Source organism: Lissotriton helveticus, chromosome 7 (assembly GCF_964261635.1).
Source record: "Lissotriton helveticus chromosome 7, aLisHel1.1, whole genome shotgun sequence".
Taxonomy (NCBI): domain Eukaryota; kingdom Metazoa; phylum Chordata; class Amphibia; order Caudata; family Salamandridae; genus Lissotriton; species Lissotriton helveticus.
Genome location: NC_136068.1, coordinates 1,894,655,162 through 1,894,681,692, shown reverse-complemented (window position 1 = coordinate 1,894,681,692; position 26,531 = coordinate 1,894,655,162). Strand labels below are relative to the sequence as shown.

The 26,531-nt window shown below is 43.8% G+C and overlaps 1 pseudogene across 1 annotated transcript in view; it reads left to right on the top strand.

Moving 5' to 3' along the window:
* Positions 1-15,686, top strand: part of LOC144767830 (epidermal differentiation-specific protein pseudogene) — a 52,863-nt pseudogene extending 37,177 nt beyond the window's left edge. The window contains exon 3 of the transcript XR_013598354.1: positions 13,339-15,686. The product of XR_013598354.1 is annotated as an epidermal differentiation-specific protein pseudogene (transcript). The remainder of the gene's footprint in view (positions 1-13,338) is intronic.
* The last annotated feature ends 10,845 nt before the right edge of the window (positions 15,687-26,531 follow it).

The window sequence follows — 26,531 nt, the reverse complement described above, 5'->3', positions numbered from 1 at the left end:
GCACTAAATGCTGCACATAACAAGCAGCCAGCTCGTGAAAGGGAGCAATTAGAGGAGGAACTCTCCATTTTGGAGAAAACACACAAGGAGAACCCTTCTAGGCGCGCATTACGGTGTAGTGTAGTTCCTATTTTCCCAATAGGCCCTGCGCATTGGAATAGCATAAACAGTAGTATCGACGTAGAAGTGCGGATCTTCCAGGCCGCTACTGACTATGCTAAACTTAATTGGGTTTGTTACCAACTAGCTCAGAGATCACTGGAAACTTTCTTGACTGAATAGGAAGTGAGCAGCTTCCTTGGCACAGACAAGAAGGGATTCAGTTTTCCAACAACCGTGCAACATGACAACTTTGCTCCTCAGATAAGAGTCAATCTCTAGGGTCGTGTGAAACAATAGACAGTTATTTTACTCAGTCAGTTATAGTGCAGATTACTTTCACCATTATGTAGAGAATAGAGAGACGGGCGTTTTCAATAAAAAGGTATTATTTATTGAACAGTCTTTCTTCTCATACAAGAGAAATGAATTGCCACAATTGCAAGACTAGTTATAATAAAAAGTGCGTACAGTAAAATGAGGATTGTGAAATAATACTGTAAAAGCATTGATATGGTTTCTTAGCCACACAATGGTTTCAAATGAATAAAACATATATACATTCATATATACATTAGGCTAACATACTCAACTGGTGCTTCTAACTACGCCTACCCCAGTGTACCTGACCTAAGCCTAACACGTGGATGGGAGTAAGTAGCAAGTTTAAGTTAAGTTGGTTTTGCCAAGGTTTGCTTCAAGAATTCTCTCTAAGGGTTTAGTCAACACCATACCTCTGGAAAAGAATGGTGGAGGTCTGGTATCTCCTTCCAGGAGTCGATATCCCGGTCACTCGCAAGAGTGGGCCAGGAACGCCGGAGCTGGATTTTCTCGGCAGGAGAAAAGACAGCGTCTCTCTCAGCGCGTCAAGGAGGAGGAGGAGGGGCAGCGTCTGCGGGCAGCTTGCATTTGTTGGGCTCGGCCGGGGACAGCTGGTCGGCTCCTTGTTCACCACACTATCGTTCGCTCGTTAGCAGCGGTAGCGACACCGATAGCAGCAACAGCTCTTTGTTTAAGGCAATGTTGGTAATATTTATACCTGAAAGGTGCCTTGTTTGACATAAGTTTTTGGACATAAGACGTCAATACCGATGTCACTAGAAGTGATCGTCTATCAGTGCTCATTAGAGTTCTAGTACTAATCAAAACATAGCAAGCGGGGATTTCCCAGGTTGCTGAGTTTTTATCTTGTTGAAGAACTCGGAGTGTTAATCTAGGAATCTAAGATAGCGGCTTCAGCTGTGTCATTTTGCTAATGAGCTGCAGAGGAAGCTGCAGGAGGAATGTGGCTCTGATCGGGTGAGGTCAGAGACAAGTTTCTGTAATATCACACTTGAACGTTTACGCCATTATCGGGAAATAAATGGATTATAGCCGTATAGGGGCATAAGGTCATAGGGTCGATCGGGGTCCTAGATTAGAACACGACACCCACTCCACGAATTTATGTCCATCAAATTACTAAAACTAGAGCAATAAGATGCATGTGTAACATTGCCCACCCCAAAATACATATTCGCATTTGAAATGGTGCATGTTTCAAAATACATGAACATTTCGGTACTGTACGTCTTTAAGCATAGGAATCATTCAAAAGTATAGCATATGCAATTGCTGAACGATTTTGCGAAAGAATTACACATGAAATATCTCTTAATACAGAAGAAGGGCGAGATAATTTCATCACATATAAAAATGCATTGTTGTAACATGAGCTAGAGGCTGGTGTAAAGTTATTATGTCTCTAGATTTACCTAAAAATAGAAGCTTCTGTTCTTTATGAATAGTTCTACTTTAAGCAGAGAATGATGTGCCAAGAAGGTAAATATTTTCAAAAAGTGTTCAATTAAAAAAAACATAATTTCTGTTGAACGGGGGGAATATAGTTCCAACGCTTTTTTGCAGTTTTTGTTGATCAAAACTGAAGGCCGAATTCAGAGTTCACGAGAACACTGTGTGTCGGAATGCTTCTCAAAAGTTATTGTTTCTGTTCAGGGGAGAACATCATTTCAGACAGACTCTCAAAAAATTGGTCTACAAAATCAGGTGACAGTTCGACCAAGTTTGATAACGCTGTAGCTTGGCCGCTGTGAGAGTCATTGCTGTCATCAAAGTCTGGATCAGCAATACTCACAGATGGTCGTACCTGGATGATGTTGCTTTTGTCACTCGCTCCACTGATACCACCTAGTCGTAGCACAGGAGTCTCAACGAATGCCGTCATCAGGATTGGTAGCCGCTGGGGACAACACAATGCGTGAGCCGTTACTGGACTGAGCAAAGTATCGATATCCATTGGTACTGCTGATGGAAGTGCAAGACAGATGTCCAACAAGCATTCATCTCCGCATAGCATACATCGTAGTACAGGTAAGATGCAGGATTGCCAAATAGGTCTGAATGAAAGGAACCAGGTCATGTTTAGATCTCTCAGCCTGGCCAATCCAAGGACTCTAGTTATTCTGTCCCGGTAGCGAATTGCTAGGATTGTTTCTTCCATTCCCGCCGGAGTCATGTCTGTGTCTCGGCTTGCCATATCGAAGCAGGAGGAACAAAAATAAAATACCTGCTGCAAGTCCCAAAATAAGGGGAATGCCGCCAAAAACAGAATGGACAAAATTGGGAATGATTCCCAGAATTGCTCTGAATGGTGTTAATAGACCCGAAAAGACGGTCTTAAATATGCCTGGGATGCCTATGGCACTAGACATGTTAAGGAGTTCACCAAGCATTTCTGCGAAATGCACGGGGCAATTTTTGACAAAAAGGTCATGTATCTCCGTAGCCGTCCTTGCAACTAGGAGATCATACGTTTCTTTTGATGACGTGATGGGCACTGTTGTCTGCAAAAGCACAGACTTCATTCTGCTCAAAGTATCAATTTGTATAGAAGAGAAATTCAGACGAGGCCATAAGGGAGTCTCAGTGTCTCCCGGGCCGGTCGGGAACAATGCTTGCATACAGCATTTGACCATGGAAGTCACGTGGACGAGATAGACTTTTCCAGGCACAAGGCCACAACATCTGTGATCCGTTATTAGAATGTAACTCCCATTCGAGAGTTGCTTAAAGAAAGGCTCTATCTGTGCTGCGGGTGTGACATGCTGGTGACATGAAAGGTTGTTAGAATTTCCTTCACAGGCTCCGTGTAAATTAATACCCTGACACAAAAGTATACCGCTTAGTGAATGTTTACAATTTTCACCACTAAGAAATAAATTTTTGTTGTCACTGTAGCAATTGTGTGTATATGGTAATTTCCATGTCGACTTAATGTACCCTTTACCCAATCGTTCATACTGGCCAGTAGGTATGTATTCAAGGCAATTTTTAAATCGGAAAGTTGTTATCGGAATTGTGATAATCCTGTGTATTATCCATTCAAAGACAGGACTTTCTGACATTGTCAATGGTAATCTCTCAAGTTTTTCGATGCTCAGGATTGTACAGTCTGCTCCTTTTTGTGCCAAGCTGATTTGTTTATCAGTAAGGTTAAAGATGGAAAACAATGACGTTGTGTTAATTAAACGCCAAGGCACATAGCCTGAACAAAGATTCTGCAGCGTCCAGCCTAACTGTACAATAGAACGTAATTGTGACTGGCCATGCTGTAACATTAGCAAGTCTGTGTCTATTATATCAAAGGCAGAAGATACAATATTGTCCAGCGAATATATTCTGGAGGACAGAGTCATTAACCCGTTGTCCACTACAGATAGTGGTTTTTCCAAATTGATACGATCAATTTCTCGTATTTTTTCTGCTGTTTCAATTTGTGTTACTTTTCCAAGCCTCGTTGTATGCCGCATATACACTGGTCGCTATGAAATGCTTTTGACGCTGTTTGCGTGGTCCCAGAATGAAATCGCGCAAATCAGCACCATCTTTAAGTAAAGATAAGTGTTGCTTAATTTCAGCCAGTGTGGATGTGTCTAGCCATTCAAGGCACAGCTTCCCTACACTGTATGTTGTTAATATCCCTGGATGTTGTCTCTGGGAGTATCTAGGGTCTTGTCTGGTCATTGTTAACCCCTGTGTTTTATTCAGGAATCTATCTTGACAGTTATTTGTATCAATAGGCCAGATTAACCACTTTTTCCAATCAGGATGTGTTCTGCTTAAATGTAAAATTTGTAAAACGTCTAATTCAATATCTGTGGTTGCATTTTCAGGTATTGGCTTTGGAATAGACGGTTTGTTAAGGTCTTTAATCTTAGCTAGGCCAAGACAGGATGTTTGATGAATTGTTTCATTTAAAAACATAATTTGTTCTGGAATCATGCAGGCTCGAAATAATGCTTCTAGTCCTTGTACCTGCCAATCTTTTGTACCCCAGATTGTTTTTGTTTCAATATTATTTTTCCAATAATCAAAACCAAATGTCATCATTTTTTCATAAAATGCTTCTGAATATATCAATTTAGTGTTTGTCAGCATTGTTTTCAATCCTGTTTTATCTAACAGTTTATAATAAAACGTTTCTGCATTACTGGTGTTAAACCCTGAGAAGTAATTGAATTTCTCATAGAATGTTTTGGAACTGCTTTTCGGTGGTGTAGCACAATGTTCCCATTGATTATACTTAAAAACATTTCTAGGTTGTGCAGATTTATGCAAGTAATAATCACCATAATGTGTGTAGCAGAATGTCTGCTCATAACTAGATGAACCTTGTAAATAATCATGATCTGTGAATCTAGCTGACATTACTAAATCAGACATCATACTGTTAATACTTTCAAAGTCCCAATCATCAGAGAATGTACTAGGTTTTACAAAGTCACTTAATGAAACCTTAAATTGATGGGGATACTTCAGGATCTCTACCGGACCATATACCTCATAGTCAGTTTTGTCCCATACTACCCCACCGGGTATTGGAATGGCTGTGACATTCACTGTTGACAGTTCTCTTTTCTTCACGTGGGATGATCTGTGTGGTTTGAGGACTAAGTTGATGTTCTGACTTGCTGTGTCCATTGTACTGTATTTTCCCTCAATGAATTTTCCCAAACAAAGTACCATGATGAGCCAAAGCAGGAGGAAAAATGTACCTAAACCAAACCAGAACTCTAACCAAGGAGAAACAAGGTAGATTTTCTTCAGTTGATGAAAGAGTTCTGTTGCTTTTTCTTTAAAGGTCCTTGTTTCTGGCATTACTTCGGGGTTACTTGTGTCTTCAGAAAAATTATCGAAGTTGATGAAGTAGCCAGAGGCAGTTCTGTCAATTGTTGGAATTGAATTCTCAATTTGTCTTTCGGTGGCACTTTCTGATGCCACATCATTGTAGATTGGTGATTCACGACGAACTGTTTCAATTCGAGTCTCAAGAGGCAAGAGTTCCATGGCATTATTACATAGTCCTTCTTTGTTCACTGCAGGTTTATCGAATGTGATTAGTCTTTCAGTTTGAACCTCTTGGATTGTTGCAAATTTGGGTATTCTGTTGTTTCTCGGGAGTCCACTGGGCCTACTGTTGATTATAGGCCACATGCTTGTGGTTTTACCAGGTCCATTGATACAACACTGTTCTGCTTTTTACCAGCAAGGGGCGGTAGTACTACTGATCTTGCTCCGTTGATTGCTAAGACAGGTACTGCTTTTCTGTAAGAAGGCCCAAATTCCTTCTTCACCGCTATTTTTTCTCTGACTAGATCCCCGATCTTTGGAATCCAGACAGGCCTTGCTGGGGCTTGTGCTTGTGGTGCCTCGTCAGTGGTAGCTGGCTGTTGCTTTAACTTTATGTTGCTTAAGGATTTTCTTGTTTCATTCAAGTCCTGTAAAACAGCCAAACGATCTTTGATTTCAAGTTCTGATTTCTTTTCTTCTACCACTGATATTTGACTATCTAGGTCCTGAATTTGCAGTCTAGTTCCGAACAATAGTTCGTATGGGCTGAAACCTTTTAGAGAATTTCTTGGCAAATTGTTAAGACTCAACTGGACACTTATTAAATGTTTGACCCACCCAGCACCCGAACCTAATACCTTCGCTGTTATAGATTGCTTTATGTCCCGGTTTTTTCTTTCTACCACACTGTTCCCTTCGGGGTGCGACGGACAAGAATACCGCAATTCAATACCCATGCTGGCCATAGCCTCCTTATTAGCTCGAGAGCTGAAAGCAGGACCCTGGTCAGAATGGAACATGGCAATTGCGTATGTGCCGATAAAGACTCGCAAATCTTTTATAACCGTCATAGGGTCGATCGGGGTCCTAGATTAGAACACGACAACGGCAACTTACGGCTGTCAGGGGTAAGCTGCGGGCGCATTATAATAATAGAGCAGAGTACACTCTACTAAAACTACGGCGTTTGTCCTACTCCCAGGGCAACAAGGTGGGGAAGTATCTAGCCAGGCAACTTCGTGACAAGAGAGAACGGGAATACATCGGGGGGATTCAGGACGCACAGGGGGAGCTTACGCATCAAGACGAAACTAAAGCCGAGCTTTTCGGCTCCTTCTACCGAACTCCCTACTCAGGAGAATCACTAGATACTGCTGCGCAGATAGACTACTTGCAAAAGTTACCATTACCCCAGGTTTCAGCGGAGTGGAATGAGGCACTCTCTGCTCACTTTACTAGGGACGACGTGATGGCAGCTATTAAGGCCTTGAAGCCCCATAAGGCCCCGGGGACGGATGGATACACCATTTTCTATAAAACCTTTCCGCGGAACTCAGCCCGTATCTAGTCCGCCAATTTAACAGCATGGCGGATGAGGGTGAGACATCGGGTACGATGGCTGAAGCCCTGATTTCGGTCATACCCAAACCTGGGAAGGACCCCAGTGCATGTGCCTCATATAGGCTGATTGCTCTCCTGAACCTAGACGCAAAACTTTACTCCTCCATCATTGCCCAGTGGCTCAACGACCTGATGCCGGCACTCATACATCCGGACCAATCCGGATTCATCAACAGACGGCAGACCCACGACAACATGAGACAGGTGATACACCTGATCAAAAAGGCCAATAAGTTCAAAATCCCGGCAGTACTGGTGGGGCTTGATGCCGAAAAGGCGTTTGACAGGGTTGACTGGGGGTTTCTCTTTCAAACGCTGGCCGCCATTAGCTTCTCCTCTAAATTCTTGATGATGATTCGAGCTAACTATCTCTCCCCCAGATCCAGAGTATCGGTGAATGGTCACGCGTCCTCCTTCTTCGCGCTCTCCCGGGGCACTAGACAGGGCTGTCCTCTTTCGCCTCTACTTTTTGCGCTAAGCATAGAACCATTGCCACTGGCAGTGAGGGCTAACCCCAATATCCATGGCCTACCCTTTGCTGGGGAGGCGCACAAGATCACTCTCTTCGCAGCCGATGTCCTTCTCTCCCTTTCTGACCCGGCCGATCTCTCCCCCACGTCCAATCGGAACTGGAGCACTTTGAAGCAGTGTCGGGTTTCAAGGTCAACTATGGTAAATCCTACGTCCTTAACCTCACACTTCCCCAGTCGGAGGTCCGCCGTTTCGCGACACTAATACGCCTTCCGTGGGCCAATTCCTCTATTCTTTATTTGGGAGTCCACCTGACACCCACGCTGGGGAAACTCTACTCTGCCAACTCCCCACCCTTGTTAGCCAAGATTCAGGCCGACTTGAATCGCTGGAAGCCATTGTTCATATCTTGGCTAGGAAGGATTCATGCGATCAAGATGTCCCTTCTTCCCAAGCTCCTATACTTGTTCCAGGCCCTGCCCATTGAACTCGACGGAGAATTTTTCCGCCGAGTGAAATACATGATGCTACACTTCATCTGGCAGGGGGGTCGAGCGCGCTTCTCCTTCGCCATACTACGCAGACTGAAGACAGATGGGGGTGTGGGGCTACCCGATATACATCTATACTATAAAGCGGCACAGCTTCGAGTGCTAGTGGAATGGTCGCAGCAAGAGTCGGAAAAACATTGGCTGCATATGGATCGGAGCGTTGCGGGACAGACTATCTGTGACCTAGTGTGGAAGCCCAAGAGTGATGGACCCAAAAATACTTACATCAGTACCCCCACATGCACCACTTTGAAGGTTTGGGACTCTGTCTCCAGGAACGATAGGTGGACTACCTTTCCCTCTCCCTTTACACCTCTACACTTCAACCCTGCCTTTCCTTCGGAGGGGGGTTGTTTAGCACTCACACACCTATTCCACAACTTTGACCCACTCACCTTCGATAACTGTAAGCGGGACTACGGGATTCAGGGGCAGGAACGCTACCACCACGCTCAGCTACTCCATTGGGCAATGTCTCCCCCAGTGAGAGAGGCAGCCACACACCCCCTTACACAGTTTGAAGCCTTTCTGACCAAAACTGCCTCCATGAAAGCTGCTATCACTTTTATTTATGGTTTCCTACTTGCCACTGCGATCTCACCCAGACCCCGATACATGTCCATGTGGGAGGGAGTACTTCAACGGGACATTACTGAAGCAGAGTGGTCACACTTGTGGTCAGACATATCCAAGTTTAACCACTCCATGGAACTTAGGGAAGCACACATGAAAATGCTGGAGGGGGTGCGGGCTGTTAGGTGATTTTCAGCACATCTGGTGGGACTGCCCTGTCATTCGCCCATACTGTGAAGAAATTCTTGCCCAAATTAAGGAGATACTGGGGTACCCCATTCCTACCTCGATAGCCACTACCCTTCTGAGTCTTCGTGATCCTAGTTTCGAACATCAGACTAGGGCGGACAAGAAGATTCTGTGGCTTTGCATCGGGGGCGGCCAAACTCACCCTTGCTGCTTCGTGGAAACGGGGGGAGGCACCGGCCATCTCCCTCTGGCATTCACGGCTTTGGAGGCTATTGAGCTTGGAGAGAATGGCGGACATCTTCTTGGACGATTTCAAGAACTTTGAATGCCGGTGGCGCCCACTGGTTAGGTTTCTGTCCCAAGTGTTGCCATCTGCAGTATGCCCGGCTAATGTTGGATCCCTACCTATTTCAATTTTGAATCCCCATCTTCACGTACCTTGATTCATGTCCTTCGAAGTAGCTACCACCACTGGGGAGGGGCGGAGGGCCGAGGGGGGTGGGTGGGGGGGAGAGGGGGGGTTGGGTTTTGTTGTTCGTTATATACATTCCGCATGAGCTCTTCCCATGGCATTGCCCCCCGGGGTACTTGCATGCAGCTGGGCGCCGCCTGAACTAGCACAAGGTGGAAATTGTAGGCCCCTGCCCAGGGCACATAGATCTCCGTCACACTGCCATAGAGGCACTTGTCGGGCTAGCGTTGACCCCCCTGCTAACCACACAGATCACAGGGTGTCCCCACCCATGCCAGACATTGTGCCTGTAGAAACGTTCATCTATCTATTGGGGGTCTGGTTAAGAATACTCACCTAGCATAAGAGGTGCATGTGGGCGGAATCAGCGCTAACCCCTGTGTGGGACAATGTGCAGGATTGTCGCATCTTCTTCTTATGTTTTAAAAAAACTCAATAAACATACTTTTGACAAAAATCTACGGGTTCTTCTTGCTCAAATCATACATTACCAAAGAGACCAGGACAACCAGCCTTGGAGGGAAGTAAGTTATTTATTAGCTCGAGCTAAGGACAGAGGTCCCAGAATGGTACAAAGACAATTCTACGGAGACTGCTGTTTTACACAGCTTATACATATTTATAGCGCTAGCCACGCCCATTTATACAATACACAGTTCCACATTTTGATAAGTTCCTCTTTCTGACAAGTTCTTCGTCAGTCTTGTGGTGCAATCGTGGTCAGGGGACATCTGTTCTTTGATTGCACAATGTCCACAGCCCAACTGGTGTGGTCATGGGGCACAGCCTTGTGCTTCCTCTATTAGTTGGTGTGGTCACAGTGCACAGCCTGGTGCTTCCTCTATCAGTTGGTGTGGTCTCAGTGCACAGCCTTGTGCTTCCTCTATCAGTTGGTGTGGTCACAGGGCAGCTGCTGTGACAGGTTGAGTTACCAACAATGGACAGGATGTGGCTGAGTCTCTGGCACAACTGGGGGGGTGAAGCACACAGGCATCCTCTCGGAATCGGCTCGACCACAAGGAGCAGGGAGGGTTGGGCAAGTTTCAAAAGGGACATGGAAAGCAATTCTTCATCAGGTTGCCGAGAGCATGGAAACACAAAATGGAGTCATGTGGGTTATTTTAAAATACAGTTCAACAGTTCGCCCTAAGTTGGCAGGGTATGCTCAGACGTGAGTCCCTTGCTCACTTGGCCACTGGATTCAAGATAGCCTGGCTGATGAGGATTATGAATCCGAAACCGGTCCCAGGATGCTTGTTTCCGGTCCAGGGAAGACCTGGCTTGGCAGTTCGGACTGGACTGTTCCCATGAGGCACAGGGTCGGACTGATTTGCATATGGCCATGTCTGAACTGAGGTGGCTGAGTGAGCTAAAGAATGGTGATGGATTAAACCCACATCAGTTGACTGGGGGTGAGTGTTTGATTTGCTCAAACGCTCCGTCCATCATCACCTTTTGTATCGCTTTGTTATCCCTAAGTTGGCAGGGTATGCTCAGACGTGAGTCCCTTGCTCACTTGGCCACTGGATTCAAGATAGCCTGGCTGATGAGAATTATGAATCCGAAACCGGTCCCAGGATGCTTGTTTCCGGTCCAGGGAAAACATGGCTTGGCAGTTTGGGCTGGACTGTTCCAATGAGGCACAGGGTCACACTGATTTGCATATGGCCATGTCTGAACTGGGGTGGCTGAGTGAGCTAAAGAATGGTGATGGATTAAACCCACATCAGTTGACTGGGGGTGAGTGTTTGATTTGCTCAAACGCTCCGTCCATCATCCCCTTTTGTATCGCTTTGTTCGCCCTAAGTTGGCAGGGTATGCTCAGACGTGAGTCCCTTGCTCACTTGCCCACTGGATTCAAGATAGCCTGGCTGATGAGGATTATGAATCTGAAACCGGTCCCAGGATGCTTGTTTCCGGTCCAGGGAAGACATGCTTGACAGTTGAGGCTGGACTGTTCCCATGAGGCACAGGGTCAGACTGATTTGCATATGGCCATGTCTGAAATGGGGTGGCTGAGTGAGCTAATGAATGGTGATGGATTAAACCCAGATCAGTTGACTGCGGTGAGTGTTTGATTTGCTCAAACGCTCCGTCCATCATCCCCTTTTTGTATCGCTCAGTTCTGTGTCTGAGCAGAATCCCATTAGGCGTCACGGACATCGCACGCAGCAAATACTGCCATTGTGCTTAAAGGGCCATCCATGCCCCTGTCCAAATAAATAACAGATACCTGACTCATCACAAATTCAGTTCTAAACTACTTAAACCGAAGGCGATGTTCACCTTGTCGGATAAGTATTTTACCAGTTAATTTGGCTGACCCTTTAATTCTATCGGTGAAGCTAAAAGTGCTTTTTTTTACTAAAATCCATATTGGACTGCACAGAAGGCAGCCGGTTCCCCACGTTTTAAAGATTGTTAAAGTAATGTTGACTGACTACATTCTTGTTGACAGTCAGTCATAGTGCGTTAAACAGTAAGGACAGCTAGTCGATTGTGACTGCACTATCACAAGTCCATAAATAGGGTGGCAAAACCGTCAAGTTGTTACTGATGCGACATCTGCAACTATTTACCTTGCGCACACTTTCGTGCACTTTTAGAAATCACAAGTGGTCTCCCGAAGAAGGCGTGTGTTACGCCGAAACGCGCGTAGAGATTCCTCATTTATCCACTTGGCTGTTGTTTTTTATAAATGTATAACCTTATTTGTGCTCATTGCTTTTAATTGTGTCATACGTGTTGAAATTGTATGTATTAATTTGTTTATTGATGCATTATATATATGTTCTTTTTATTTCAAAATATAATACTTTTTGTGAAATTTGTTAAATAAATTCGCATTATATGAAATTGCTATATTAGCTTATTTGTTCTGTACACTGCTTCACTATACACCACAATTGTGTTCCCATTATCATTGTGCTTTTGTACCTGATATCTTAGCAGGACCCTGAAGTTGCCTAGGTATTGTTATTTTGATTAGTATTGTGCCCTGACCTAGGAACTCGTTACTAGACGCAGGGGGTCCCTTTCTAATTAGTTCTCTGAGCAGAATCTGGCAACACTGGTTTGTGGCATCCAATACACCAAATCTCACACATTGATGCTGAACATATATACATGTAACACTTTGAGGTAAGTGAGACATTTGCATAATGACAGGGTTCACAGACCCCAAGCAGAACCAATGTGCATCCTCCCCACTAGAGTTACAGGGATTAAGCCAAAACACAAGAAAATCAACCAGGTGTCATCAGCTATATTTTTTTCATTGCCCAGTAGAGAGAATGGTAGTCTCTCTTTAAGGTAACAACTTAGGTTAGACCTCCAGCTCTAGATGAGCACTCTGCTGGGAACAAGATACTTAACTAAATGAGTGCACATTGCAACATGAGCAGTGTGGTCAAAAGGATGGCAGATCGGTACTGCGCCAGTCACAAGTGACCCTACACATTTTATGGGAAACTTGGGTGCCAATGATGTTTGGCATGCCTTCAGTTTTGAAAGAATTACTTTGGTCAGATTGAACACCAGGAAGCATCTGGCTAACATGCTCGAATCAGGTTTAGTCCTAGCTTAGACTAGATTCTATTCAAAGTGTGCTTTTGATCCGCTGACTGATTTCCTTATATTGCTGTTGTATTCTACTTTGCCAACTTGAGGTTGAGTTACTACACTTTCAAAATGCAATATTTGTTTTCTTCCATCTCATTTCAGTTTTATTAACTAACACAATTTACTTGTTCCAGCGTCACTTCACATTTACTTCTGTGCTGAGTGATAGAGGAGAAAATAGAGACATTTTGTGATTATTTAAACTAATTCTGATTGATGTAATTTGCAAGATTATATTTACTGCAGAAGAAACTGCTATTGAGACCTACTGTGATCATGTTATGAATAGTGGCGGCATCTTTGTTGCTAGAGTGAAAAAGCAAAAGTAGTCTGGTTCATCCAGTGACTTCCTCCCACTGTTCCTTATGGCTTCTTCTCATCTTCGCTGTTAATGAACCCTGAAGAAATACAGATGTAAACTGCTTTGTCTGTGATGCCCCCCGATTATTGGGAAATTGAGCTCTTAATCTTGAAAAACATTTTCCAAAACACACAGCAGAATGTATCCTTCATAGTGATAAAAGATTTCTTTAGAGAAGAGAATAACAGTGCTGCACATTTGCAGGGAACCCTGCTTTATCCCCACTGACTGGCTTTTGTTTTGTGCTACAGCGTCAAATAAGGGATCAGATCGAAACCTCCACAGCGGATGACCATGGACTCAATCACTGTCTATCAAGGGCCTAATTTCACAGGACTCAATAAGACTTTTACAGCAGATGTTCGAGATCTGACAAATGAATGCTTCAATGACTGCATCACCTCTGTGAAGATCGTCGGGCAGCCCTGGATCCTGTACGAGCATCCCTGCTATCACGGATGGTGCATAGCCTTAGAGGAGGGAGAACACTCATCGGATTCCATACTTGAGCTGCGTAAACGTATATCTTCTCTTAAGCTGATCACTGATGACCTGAGCAATCCCAAGATCACAGTTTATGAGCATTCCAAAGCACGGGGTAAGGCATTGGTGCTGACTCAGGAGTCCAATCTGGTGTTTGGGGGCATGGATGACAAGATAAGCTCCCACAGAGTCCAGAGTGGGGCATGGGTTCTGTACAAGCATATAAATAAACGTGGAAGGTGCATTGTAGCCAGCGCTGGTGAATATTTGCCAAAATACTCCGATATCGGTTTCAATGACCATGTCTCCCATGTGTATCCTCTGCGCCCTGGGCAATGCTCTGTGACAGCCACAATTCTGTGGGACAAGAAACAGGTAGAGAGTGAAAGAAACATTCAGATAGACCAGTATTCATACAAGAACAGCTCAGATATCGAGCAGGAGCTCACTGCCACTCTTACCAAAGAGTTTGAAAAATACACCTCCCACAGCTTCGAATTCAGCAATGAGACCACAATAAAGGCTGGAGTCTCCTTTTCTTTGAAAGGAATAGTCAATATAGAGACAGAGGTGTCCAACACCTTCACAGTGAAGAAAGGAGAGTCTCAGTCATTCACCACCAGGAAGAAGTCAGAGTTGAGCTTGCCGGTGAAGGCTCCGCCACGCACAACAGTGATTGTGAATTTCATGTGCAAAGAGGTCAGAATCTCTGTGCCGGTGGAGCTGAAAATCACCCGGGCCAATAAAACTTATATCGAAACTGGCACATACCGATGTGAGTCTGGCACAGAAATCAACATTGATCTGCAATCTCTGCCAGTGGCGTAACACAAAATGATGGAGCCCCCTGTAAAATGTGATAAGGGCCCGTCATCTCCTAGATTGCACAAATATTCATTAATCTTGGGCTCAAGGGGATCTCACTGAAGGGCCAGGCCCAGCCCCCTATGATGCAGGTGGCCTGCTTGGGAAAGCCTAGTGAATGTCCCGAGCGTTTACCTATTTTTTAAACCACGCCATTGCAAGGCATGCAATGGCTGTTGAAGTTGAGGGGACCCCTCCGAAACAAGGACCCCTTGGGGGCCCCCACATAGAGGGGGCTGCGGAGAACTTCGTTAAACCCCTAGACCCTTCCTATAAGTTGATCCTAGTGGGTACCACACATGTTCTCCTTAGTAGAAACATTCGTCATTGGTTTGCTATTCTTTGGGTGATTGTGATTGTATTTTGCTCAAAATTGAGAAATCTGTGAATGACCCTTTCCTTTAAAGATGCCTTTCTCCCAGACAATAGCCTGCCTGATACAGAATGCATTTTCCTCTAACCCAACTCTTATTAAAAGCCATTAGAATATATAGTACAGACAAGCTAGAATTCCCTACCAGAATCTCCAATAATGCCATTTTTGATTTGAGGACTGGTTGTACTTACCGCCCCTTCGAAGCACGGAACCAGTAGCGCTCTCTAAATAACAACCGGATGTAGCAGAGTTCCAATGTGTGAGTGTTCACTGTATAACCTCAACCAAACCTGTCTGCTGTTTTCCTCCGGTCCTTAGAAAATGCCATCCTGATACAAGTCACTTACTGGCAGCGCTTCAACTGTGTGACCCTGAGGTTTACTGTTGCATCAGTTTCTGTCTGTTTCCTGCTAATGTCATACTCTGTCCACAAGGTGTCACTGCTGTAGCAAGGTGTGTTTCTTCAGAACATGAGACAATGTAACATTATGACAATCCAACAAGAGTCTCTGTACCAAACACATGTGGGCACAAAGCTCACTCCTGGTGAAAAGTTACACTGTTGGAGTAAGTGTACGTGAAACAGACATGGCTTGTGCTTCCAATATCCCAATCATCGAGTTCTAATTAATCCTGCAATAAAAAGTACACACATGCCTAACTAAATTACAGCACCCTGGGTAGTGGAGCGGTAGAGCGGTAAAGTGCATCAGAGTAGTTAGCAAGCTTGGCTCCATTTATGACTTTACTTTTAAACACCCAAACAAAATATATCTTTAGAAATTCCCATCTAGGAGACATTTAGTAGAAATAATTGGTTCAGAAGCTGTAGGCCCAATGACGTCTGACTGAGCGAGGCCATAAAAGTTCTATTTAGTGATGTCACAATGCAGTAGGTCAGTCCTTTGTTTGTGCCCTCATGTCTGAGGGCACAAACAAAGGACTGACCTACTGCATTGTGCCAGTTCTTCATAACAGACGGAACAGTTCATAGCTATTGAAAATGATTTACACTTCATGAAATGTACTAGCTTTTAATAAGACATGCAACAATTCATAATTCTTAAAAACGTTTTATACTTCATGAATTGTACTACCCTTTAATAAGACATTGAACAGTTCATAATTATTAAAAATGATTTATACTCGTTTAGGCGCCATGTATAGCGGGTATACATAAGAGGTGTCTAATCTGTGATTATAACAAACTGCATACCACCACGCCGGGAATGATAACTTAGTAGAATCTTTCCAATTTTTTGTGATCTGCTGGAAGACCACTGCACCAATAGGTCAACGATTTTCACGGTGGACTCACAATTCTCCCAAATAGGCTACCCATGAAAATGTGTAGGGGGCAAAGGGCTGATTAGTGTTGAAAATAGAATTTATTTGGGCCCAGATCTAAATCCAAAAGTCATGGACAGGAGGACAGTTAAAAAGCTTGTGAAAGAGGTCAGCTTGTGGCGTGGAGCAGGACCAACAAGTGTACGAGATATGCGCATGCCTAGTGCGAAGTGTAGATGGAGAGAGGAGGAGTCGGTTGTAGATGTAAATAAGTGTTTGTATAGTATTAGCAGCACTTGAGGATTTACGAATTTTAAGCCAAATTTTCCCTCAAAAATGAATCGACCAAGAGATTATGGTCACCTGTCACTTTCTTTATTGATATCAGTGCTCGTCGCTCCCCAATCGCACCTCCTCTTCAGCAAGAAGTAGCTAAACCTCCATGATATTGTTCTTACTTCTGATTGTATGCGATATCTTATTTTCTGTTATAATTCCTTCCACACTCCTGTATATTTTATTCTTCTTTGTATACTATTATTTTATTTTACTTCATTATTGTAATTTCTGCACTTTGAACCATTTTTCTACCCTTTTGACCACATAGATGTTATAAGTATATTAAGTATTGATCACATGTTATTTCCCTTTTTTTTTTGTTTCCTCTTTTGTGTTATGTTACGTTTCTGTATTTTCTTCAATATACTTATTTTGAACTTAAAAATGATTTATACTTCATGAATTGAACTAGCCTTTAATAAGACGTGGAAAAGTTCATAATTCTTAAAAATGATTTATACTACATGAATTGTACTACCCTTTATTACTAGATGGAACAGTATAAGCATGGAAAATGATTTACAATTCATGGAATTTACTTGCCTTTTATAATGGAACAGTTCATAAGTCTTGAAAATGATGTACACCTTCATGAAATGCAATGGCTGAGACACCAAAGATGTTAACATTTTGTTGTATTGATGTGTGTGGCAAGAGAGTGAACATTAGTAAAACAAATGCAGGTTGGCTGGTTTCAAATGCTTATGGGTGTGAGGGGTAAATACATGAACTAAATGAAGCTGACTGGATAATCCCTATCAACGCATTTATACCAAAAAGTTGTAATGAGTGAACTGAAGGTGCAGGCTTCATTGACGTCATTAATGAACTAAGAAAATATAAGCTAATGTCGCACACCCTCAAACAATATTGTAGAGTCCTATACAGAAACAGGCATAAAGGACCAAGAGATATCCAAATAATATACTGCATCATCCCTTCAGTCAGAAACTTTTATGTGCATCTCTACTGTATGTGCTCAGTTTTAGGTTCATTATCTTTTTTCATTTTTAAGGTTTGCTTTCGTTATATTGTATCTTAAGCTGGATTATTTAGGGGTTCTATGTTCTCATTTTAGATAACTCATGTAGTAATTAAGGATTCATTTTGGCAAGTTGTTAATCAGGGTTTAGCTCCAAGTCTAATTATTTTTGTTATGACTAATAAATCTGAGTTGCAAGCGGCTCAAGCCTGGTCTTGTAATGAACTTTTCATTCACTTTGGAGACCTTCATTGTCAACATCACAGCACTGATGTGTGGGCAAGGATGGTTTGAGGAGCTCAGGCTACTGCTGGCTTTCACTGACCAAAGCTTTCAGAGGACAATTACAGTGTAAGAGAAAGTAAAAGGTGCTTGCATCAAAGGATTCCTATCCCACACTTAGGGGCACATTTACAAGGGAATGGCACCACTGGAGCATCACTTTTTCCGATGCTCCGGTGGCTCATGCCCTGATCTATATTTACAAGGCAGCGCTAAGCTACTTTGTGTGGCCTAATGCTGCCTTGTAAATATGGCCAGTTTTCTGCAGCAAAGGGGTGTGCAATGGGTCTTGCTGTGGGCATTCCCCATATTTACAAGGATCTGTAAATTGGAGGTAGAGTCAAAACGCCTTTCAAAAGCAGGCATTAATGTACCACAATGAGGAGAAATAATTGTATTTCTCCTCGATTTTAGTTTTTTCTGTATGTGCTGCATTCAGCCCTTCACTGTCACGGACACTTGGCCCACCGCACAAGTGAGAAAGCATTTTTATCGGGACACCTGGGAAACACGGGTTGAAGGAAACTTGTGCCGGCCCAAGTCATCCACAACTGTCCCACACCGAAATGTCAGGAAAAATATGTTTTTGTCAATAAATTAAATTTCCAAGGGCTTCTGAGCAGATAAACATGCCACATAGTATTCCCTTACTAACCAGTTTCCAAAAAGAACGTGTTCGCTGAAAGAGAGAGTGTGCACTAATGGGAAAAAGCAAAGAAAAACATAAAAACCTTTTTGCACACCCATTCACTAGTCAATCACTGGCATACTGGTTGGATTTGGCACACGGGTAAGTAAATGGGTCATAAAGAAAGGTTTATTTACCAGACTTTATGAAATAAAATACGCAAAAGTCATCGTTAATAATTTCAACATCATTAGAGAACCACTGATTTACAGCTCAAGAGCTGTAAAGTTAGGTCAAGACACCAACCACTTTACAGTCCATTTGCATACCTTTCATGCATGCAGAAATCGGTAGCACTGCTAGCTTCAGACCCAACACAATCCAAAACTTACATTGATAAACAGAACCATTCAAGGCCCATCACTCTCAGAAGCCAAAAAGACTAACACACCAATCCCACCAAGAAGTACCCAAACATCAGACAACTGACAAACACAGCAAGTCAGTAAACATACTGGCTATCAGCAACCAAACACACCATCAGTCCAGGCACACTGCCAACCAAGCACTAGTCATTGCACACCACCAGCCAAGCACCAATCTACATACACTGCCAGCTAAGAACTAGTCCACACACAATGCGCGCCACATACACCACCAGCTAAAAGTCAGTCCATGCTCATTGCCAACCAAGCACTGGTCCACACACACAACCAGCCAAGTGCCAGTCCACACACATCACCAGGTAAGGACCAGTCCACACACACCACCAGGCAAGCACCAGTCCACATACACCACCTGGCAAGCACCAGCCTGCAAACACTGCTTGCCAAGCAGCAGTCCGCACACACCACCAGCCAAGCACCAGTCTACACACACCCCCAGATAAGCACCACTCCACACACACCGACATCGCATTGTTTTTAGTAAACAAAAAAACACAAACCAAGAAGTTGAAAAACCGACTATGAATACACACACAGAGGGTCTAACTAAATACATCAAATAACCACCAACTGTGAAACTGAACAAAATATCTAAAACAATACAGACCAGTCAGTTCACTTTTACTCTCACAGTTGCTCACAAAACATGCAGGCACACATAGCCCAGGTTTAGAATGACTCTCCGGACAGTACATATGACTTTCCTTCCTCACACCATTTCGGACACTGAGTCTACATTTCCATCAGGGAAAGTTTTTTTGTGTGTGAGAGAATGAAATCTGGAAAGTGCAGCTCTTTCAACCTAGGGAAGGGTATGCCCAGACGTGGGTCCCGTGTTCACTAAGCCACTGGAGTCAAGCTATTTTGGCTGAAGACGGCTGATAGCCAGAAACCAGTCCTAGGATGCTTGATTCCGGTCCAGGGAAGACATGGCTTGGCAGTTCGGGCTGAACTGTTCCCATGAGGCCCAGGGTCAAGACTGATTTGCATATGGCCATGTCTGAACTGGGGTGGCTTGGTGAGCAAAATAACGATGGATTAAACCCAGATCTGTGACTGGGGGTGAATGTTTTGCCATTGTGCAACATTCCGTCCATCATCTTGTGTGTTTTGCTGTTCACCCTATGTGGGAAGGGTATGCCCAGACGTGGGTCCCGTGCTCACTAAGCCACTGGAGTCAAGCTATCCTGGCTGAAGACGGCTGATAGCCAGAAACCAGTCCTAGGATGCTTGATTCCGGTCCAGGGAAGACATGGGTTGGCAGTTCGGGCTGAACTGTTCCCATGAGGCATCCTCCTTCATTGATGTACAAACATGGAGCATGATTTATGACCATATAAGGACATTTAAAAAGGCACAATCGATACATGGGCGGAGTTAACGGTTCTTGAGACCCTCAAAACCACATTCCTTTCTGGGGCTAATTACTAACAGCTGTACACTCTACTGGGCATGCGCTAACACAAAGGATGCTAAATATAGCCTGTTGCTGGGCAGGTTTCAAGCCCAGTTAACAAGGAGGTAGGACAACACTCGTGGCGAGCACATGGCAGCGTATGACATACAAAATGGCCGCTACAAATGGATAAAATGAGGTCCGTTATCACTCCACAAAAATCTACAAACACCATAACGAGGAAAGAATTCCTTCAAAAGCACCTTTGCCGTAGTAATTGCAGTATTGTCCTTTGTAGGGTACGCCTCAAAAAGGTGCAGTTGGTGTAGCAAAACCTCCTGCTGGAGTTCGTGTCCCTTTTCCAGGATTGTATTGCAGGCAAATCATACAGGACTGTACTACTCTTTTAGCTGTGCTAGCAATTTCTGGATGCTCCCAAACTTGCGTAAGCATTTTCACTATTGGTGAAGCTCCAACATGTGCTAGCCCATGTGCCATCTGAACCATAGGAAGTACAAAAGCTATCGGCAACTTCCACTTATCCATCTGCTTATTCCTCCAACAACCTTCATCATCCAACTCTCCATCTTTAGACCATTGCTCCCGTTCTTTGTCAGAAGCGGTCGTCTGTATTTCTAATACTTCTTTCCTAGCATCGTGCCACCGCTCAGCTTGTGACTTAACCACATACGTAGAAGTAGTGCTAGGCTGCATCGCAGTCTCACGTGCCACTCGATCTGCAAAAGCATTTCCTTGTCCCACCTTGTCTGTCACCTTCTTATGAGCACTACATTTCACGATAGCTACTTTCTTTGGATATGTCAAAGCAATTAGAAGTTTATGCACTAGTTCTCCGTGCATTATCTGCATCCTGTGTGATGTCAGAAAACCTCTTTCCTTCCAGAGCAGGCCAAAATCATGTGCTACTCCAAAAGCATAGCGGCTATCTGTGTAAATGTTCACACACAAATCTGTACTAAGCTCACATGCTCGTGTCAAAGCTATTAATTCCTCTGCTTGAGCTGACTTCTGTGGTATAAGAGCTGTCTCCACTATCGTATGAAGTGTAGTAATTGCATATGCGGCTGAAGTTGTACCATCCAGCAACTTCAGACATGACCCATCAACCCACAGTTCTCCATCCACATCTGGAAGGGGCGTATCTTGCAAATCAATACGACCCTTTGTCTGTTCCTCAGTCAGGAAAATACAACCATGTGTCTCTTGCACCTCAGGCTGAGTCGCCGGAAATGGCAACAACGTGGCTGGGTTTAGTGTTGCACATCTCTGCAGTGTAATATGATGAGCTAACGTCAGCTCATATCCTGTCAGACGAGCACTAGTTAAATGCTGCGTCTTTGTTTGATTCAAAAGGGCATCAACAGCATGGGGTACCAACACCAACAGCTTATGTGATAAGATTATCCCTTCACTCTGGCGTATTGACACAGCTGTTGCTGCAATCGAGCGGAAACATCCAGGCAACGCTCGAGCAACAAGATCAAGTACTGCTGAAAAATATGCACAAGGACGTTGCTTAACGCCATATGTCTGCACTAGAACTGACAATGCACATCCATCTCGCTCATGTAAAAGATTTCGTATAATCTGGAGTACCTAACACTGGTGCTGAACAAAGGGCTTGTCGTAACTGTCGATAAGCATTCTCACATTCTTCTGTCCATGGAAGGGGTATTGGAGTGTCTTTTGTCAAAAGTGCTAACAAAGGCTTGACAATGTATGAAAACCCCAATATCCATTGCCTACAAAAGGAAGTAAGACCAAGAAATGCTCGAACTTCTTTCTGTGTAGAAGGTACTGGTGTGTCTAAAATTGCCTGAATGGGACCTGATGTGAGTGCACGTCCCTCCTTAGACAAAAGGTGACCTAGATAGGTTACATTATGTCTACAATAATGCAATTTCTTTCACGATACTTTATGATGATGTGAAGCAAGCAGAGAAAGCAAAGACAGAGTACATTTTTAACGTTGCTCAGGGGTATCGGCTGCCAACAAGATATCATCCACATATTGTATGAGCGCCACACCTTCGGGCAGGACAAAATAATCGAGTCGTCTTTTCAATGCTTGGCTGTAGATACTAGGACTCTCAGTATACCCTTGAGGAACTCTACAAAATCTATACGATCAATTATTCAAAGTGAAACCGAACAGATATCGGCTATCAGGATGAATAGGGATCAAAAAGAAGGCGTTCTTCAAGTCTATAACGACGTACCGTAGTTGCAGTTGGTGGAACTAGAGTAAGAAGTGTCGTGATGTCAGAAACCACTGGATATTGTGGCACCACTATCTTATTTACTTGTCGTAAATCAATTATGAATCGATAGATCCTAGTGTCAGTATCTTTTTTCAAAATTGGGAGGATTGGACTGTTACAGACATTAAATGGAACTTCTTCAACAACCCCCACTTCAATGAGATCTTTTACAATTTGTGTAAGTGCTTCTTCACCCGCCTGTGAAATTCTATATTGGGGCAAACGTGGCAACACAGCTCCCTCCTTTACACTAATGTGCACCGGTGGAATAACCATCTGTCCTACATCAGTATCCGAAGTAGCCAACAAAGTATCGGGTTTGGAAGCTAAAGCAGTGTCCTCTTTAGCAATACAAACTCTTTCCATCACAGTGTAATTATCATTCAAGATCACACGTACTCCTTCAGGGGAACATCTTATTGTGGCTCTGAAATACTTGAGCATATCAAGACCCACAATATTATCTGGTGTATTTGGGGAAAGCAAAAATGGGCATGGAGCAGTAAACTTATCAACATGAAATGCAAATGGTTGTGACAATGGGCTAAGGGAAGGTGTTCCATCGAAACGTATGGATGTAATCGTTAAGCCAGACAGGGGAGCCCTCGGAACCAATTGTTTAGACAGAGCGCTACGAGTAGCTCCTGTAGCAACCAGAAACTGATCAGTAGAACCCAAAACATGTGCTGTAACATAAGGACCCCTCTGATCTACTGGAACTTCAACTGATTCCTTACACCATCCTACGCAATCCTATGCATAAGCAGAATCATGTAAATCAGGCTGCGCATAATCAGACATTTGGTATTGGTTATGCCTGTCGAAAGTATTGAACCCATTCTGTACTCGTGCATTAGAATCAAACTTAGCATGATCGTTCGTATTGCCCCTGGGTCCTGAATATCTCGCACAATTTCTCATTGGTCCCCGACCACGGGCATAGCGCTGCGAGCGCAACAATGGACACTCGTCTGCCCAATGGCCACATTTTCTACAATACGCACATTGATCAACAGCCAAATTCGAGCGAGTATAAGAAGAACCATAACATCGTCGTCCGCCTCAATCATTACCTCTAGAAGGCGGACCATAAACCTGAGATAACATAACCTTCGTTTTTAAATCCTTAGACTTCTTCTCCTCATTACCTTTCGCTTCTAATTCCTGACGCTCCTGATATTGAGCCATCATCAGGAGAGAGGCCGGAGAAGAGGTAGTCCAAGAGCTTTCACTAGCTTTTAAACGGCTAGCCACTCCTGGTAATAGATTCGTAACATATTTATCTACAAACAGATGTCAGCCCGTATCGTTCGTTAGGAACTGGCCGCTAAAATCATGAAAGGCTTCCTCAAACCGTGTAAAGAAATCTGAAACCGATTCATCTGCCTTTTGCTTACATGATGCTAAAATAGTCCAGTCAATCTTTTTAGCGGGAATAATCGTTTTTAATTTAGCTAATATCGCAGCGGGGAGATCTAAAATCAATTGACATGGTTTTTTCTCTGGTTCCCTTTCTTCTTCTTCTGCCTCTATCTCTTTCCATAACGCCCCATAAGCTACACAATCATTAACTTTACGCACAGACCTCCACATATCAGGTGGTAGTATTAGCCCGAAAAATAAATCGATATCAGCTAAAGTCATAGTACAAGAGTTAAGCGCACCCTCAACTTCCTCATAGAAAGCGGCTGGATTTTTCCGCGGGTCAGGCAATGCTGTCTTAAGTGCCATTACATCTGCCCTATTCCAGGGAGTGTACACCCAATTATAAATAAAATAACCCTTAGCATCAACAGAACTCTTATGATCACTTGTACCCGTTCCTTTAGGAGGAACATATAAAGGCGCTGCCTCTCGCATAGGTTTTGCATGCACAATTGTGGTCTTATCTGTTCCAAAGATAGATGATTGCTTTGCGACGAGCGAACCCGTCCGTGCATCTACATCCCTTTTTCGGTTCACCTCTCGCAGACTAAGCGTCTCAGTTCGTACTTTAATCAGCCGCCTTATCGTATCAGCCACCTGGGGAAGAGTAAAGAGACCATCACGCATTTGCCTACAATCGGCTGCTACATCACCAGGTTCTAAAATCCCAGAAGCTTTCCGAAACATCTCAACAAGTTCTCCAACAAAAAACTTTCCTGCCACCCCTGTAAACTTTCTAAAATGTTAGAAACAGTGACAGTATCACGAAGTGCTTGACGGGCGATCTTTCTGAGTTCGGACGCACGATCGACTGACAGAATAGAGCGAGTGCCTCGTTTCGTTTGATCTGAACCAGAATCCTCATCTTCACCAGATGGAGCGGACGGAACGGCATACGGAGGCGGAGGACGATCTAATAACAAAAAATCATCTAGCGGTTTATTAAGGACAGGATAAAGAGGTTGCCGAACAGCATATTGGCCAGATATCTGTAATCTGCGTTCCTTCTCCTGTCTCTCTTCCAATTCCTTCACTTCTTTCTTTCTCAATTCTTGCGCTTTCTCATACGTACTCTTCCGTTGCTCCTTCTCAATCAGCGCTTGCTCACGTTTCTCACGCTCACGTACATCTTTCACCCACATTAGTATACATTCAAACATGTCTTGTCTGGGTTTCCGCTCAAACATACACTGTTCCACATACTCAATCTTCCGTAAATCAAATGACCCATGCATTGGCCAACATAACTCAGGATCCTTACGAGTGTATTTATTCCACAATGTGCTGTACAATATAGAAGAAAGACCATATTTAATATACATATCCCTATTAGGCATCCCTTTAGGGGGAGCCGGTTGCGATTTCTCAAGTCTTAACTGGTTATTTACACAAAAGCAACACATCCTACGAAGCGCGCTAAGAGCAGGCATGCCAAAAATAGTGCAAAATATGCAGTATTATAATTAAAGTGGCACTTAAGATATCTTTAATACTATGTGCTGTTCAAATCAAAATCGCAATATAGAGAAGAATCTCCTCATTACCTGCCTATATGTGTTGCATACAAATCATGACTAGTCGTACCAACTCAAATTGCCACAGCAAGCGTATCCTAAAACTGCCTTGCCACTCCCAGGCTTCCAAAACCCACAGCAAGTACCGTACAACGGTTACCAATCACAGGGCGTCCAGATTCCAACTGCCAAGTTCTAAATTCGACCAAACGGCCACTGCACGGCAAGTCAACAGAAGAGATCTCAGTCGAGGACCGGCACCACCTGGATGGTCAGATCGGAAAGAAAGGAAAAAACGCCTAGGATGCCAAGACTTGGGTCTCTCCTGGCATGCGATCGCGTCCGCAGCGAGATTCCAATCCTTCGTCACGACCACTCCTTCGGGCATCCGAGTCGCCGATGTGCCCCACGTGTCGGGCACCAATTTGTCAGAGTAAACCTCAGCAAGGCCTACCAGTGCAAGGGGTTCGCCCTTCTCTGCCCGAAGTCCTCAGACCATAGCAAGAAGTTGGCACAGAAACTGGAAATATAAAAGCATAGTTTATTAACCTTTAAAGGTGGTACTACAGTCCACACAACACCCTCTAGTATTGCTTGGAGTAGCACACCGAACTAAAGCACATGGCCCCTTTTATACATACACAGGGGTTTCAAAAAGTAGGTGGTACAAACATGGAGCATGATTTATGACCATATAAGGACATTTCAAAAGGCACAATCGATACATGGCGGAGTTAACGGTTCTTAAGACCCTCAAAAGCACATTCCTTTCTGGGGCTAATTACTAACAGCTGTACACTCTACTGGGCATGCGCTAACACAAAGGATGCTAAATATAGCCTGTTGCTGGGTAGGTTTCAAGCGCAGTTAACAAGGAGGTAGGACAAAACTCATGGCGAGCACATGGCAGCGTATGACATACAAAATGGCCACCACAAATACAAAATGGAGTCGGTTGAATTGATACGATAATGGCTAAATACAGCATGTCTTCTGCTAAGGCTTAACCTAATCCCTGTTGATTTACAACAATGTGGCGTCCGTGCCGGGACACTCTTGAGTAGCCGTGCGTGTTATAAATGTTAATAACATAACATAACATAACAGATACACACTTTCACAACACTCATGAACCAATTC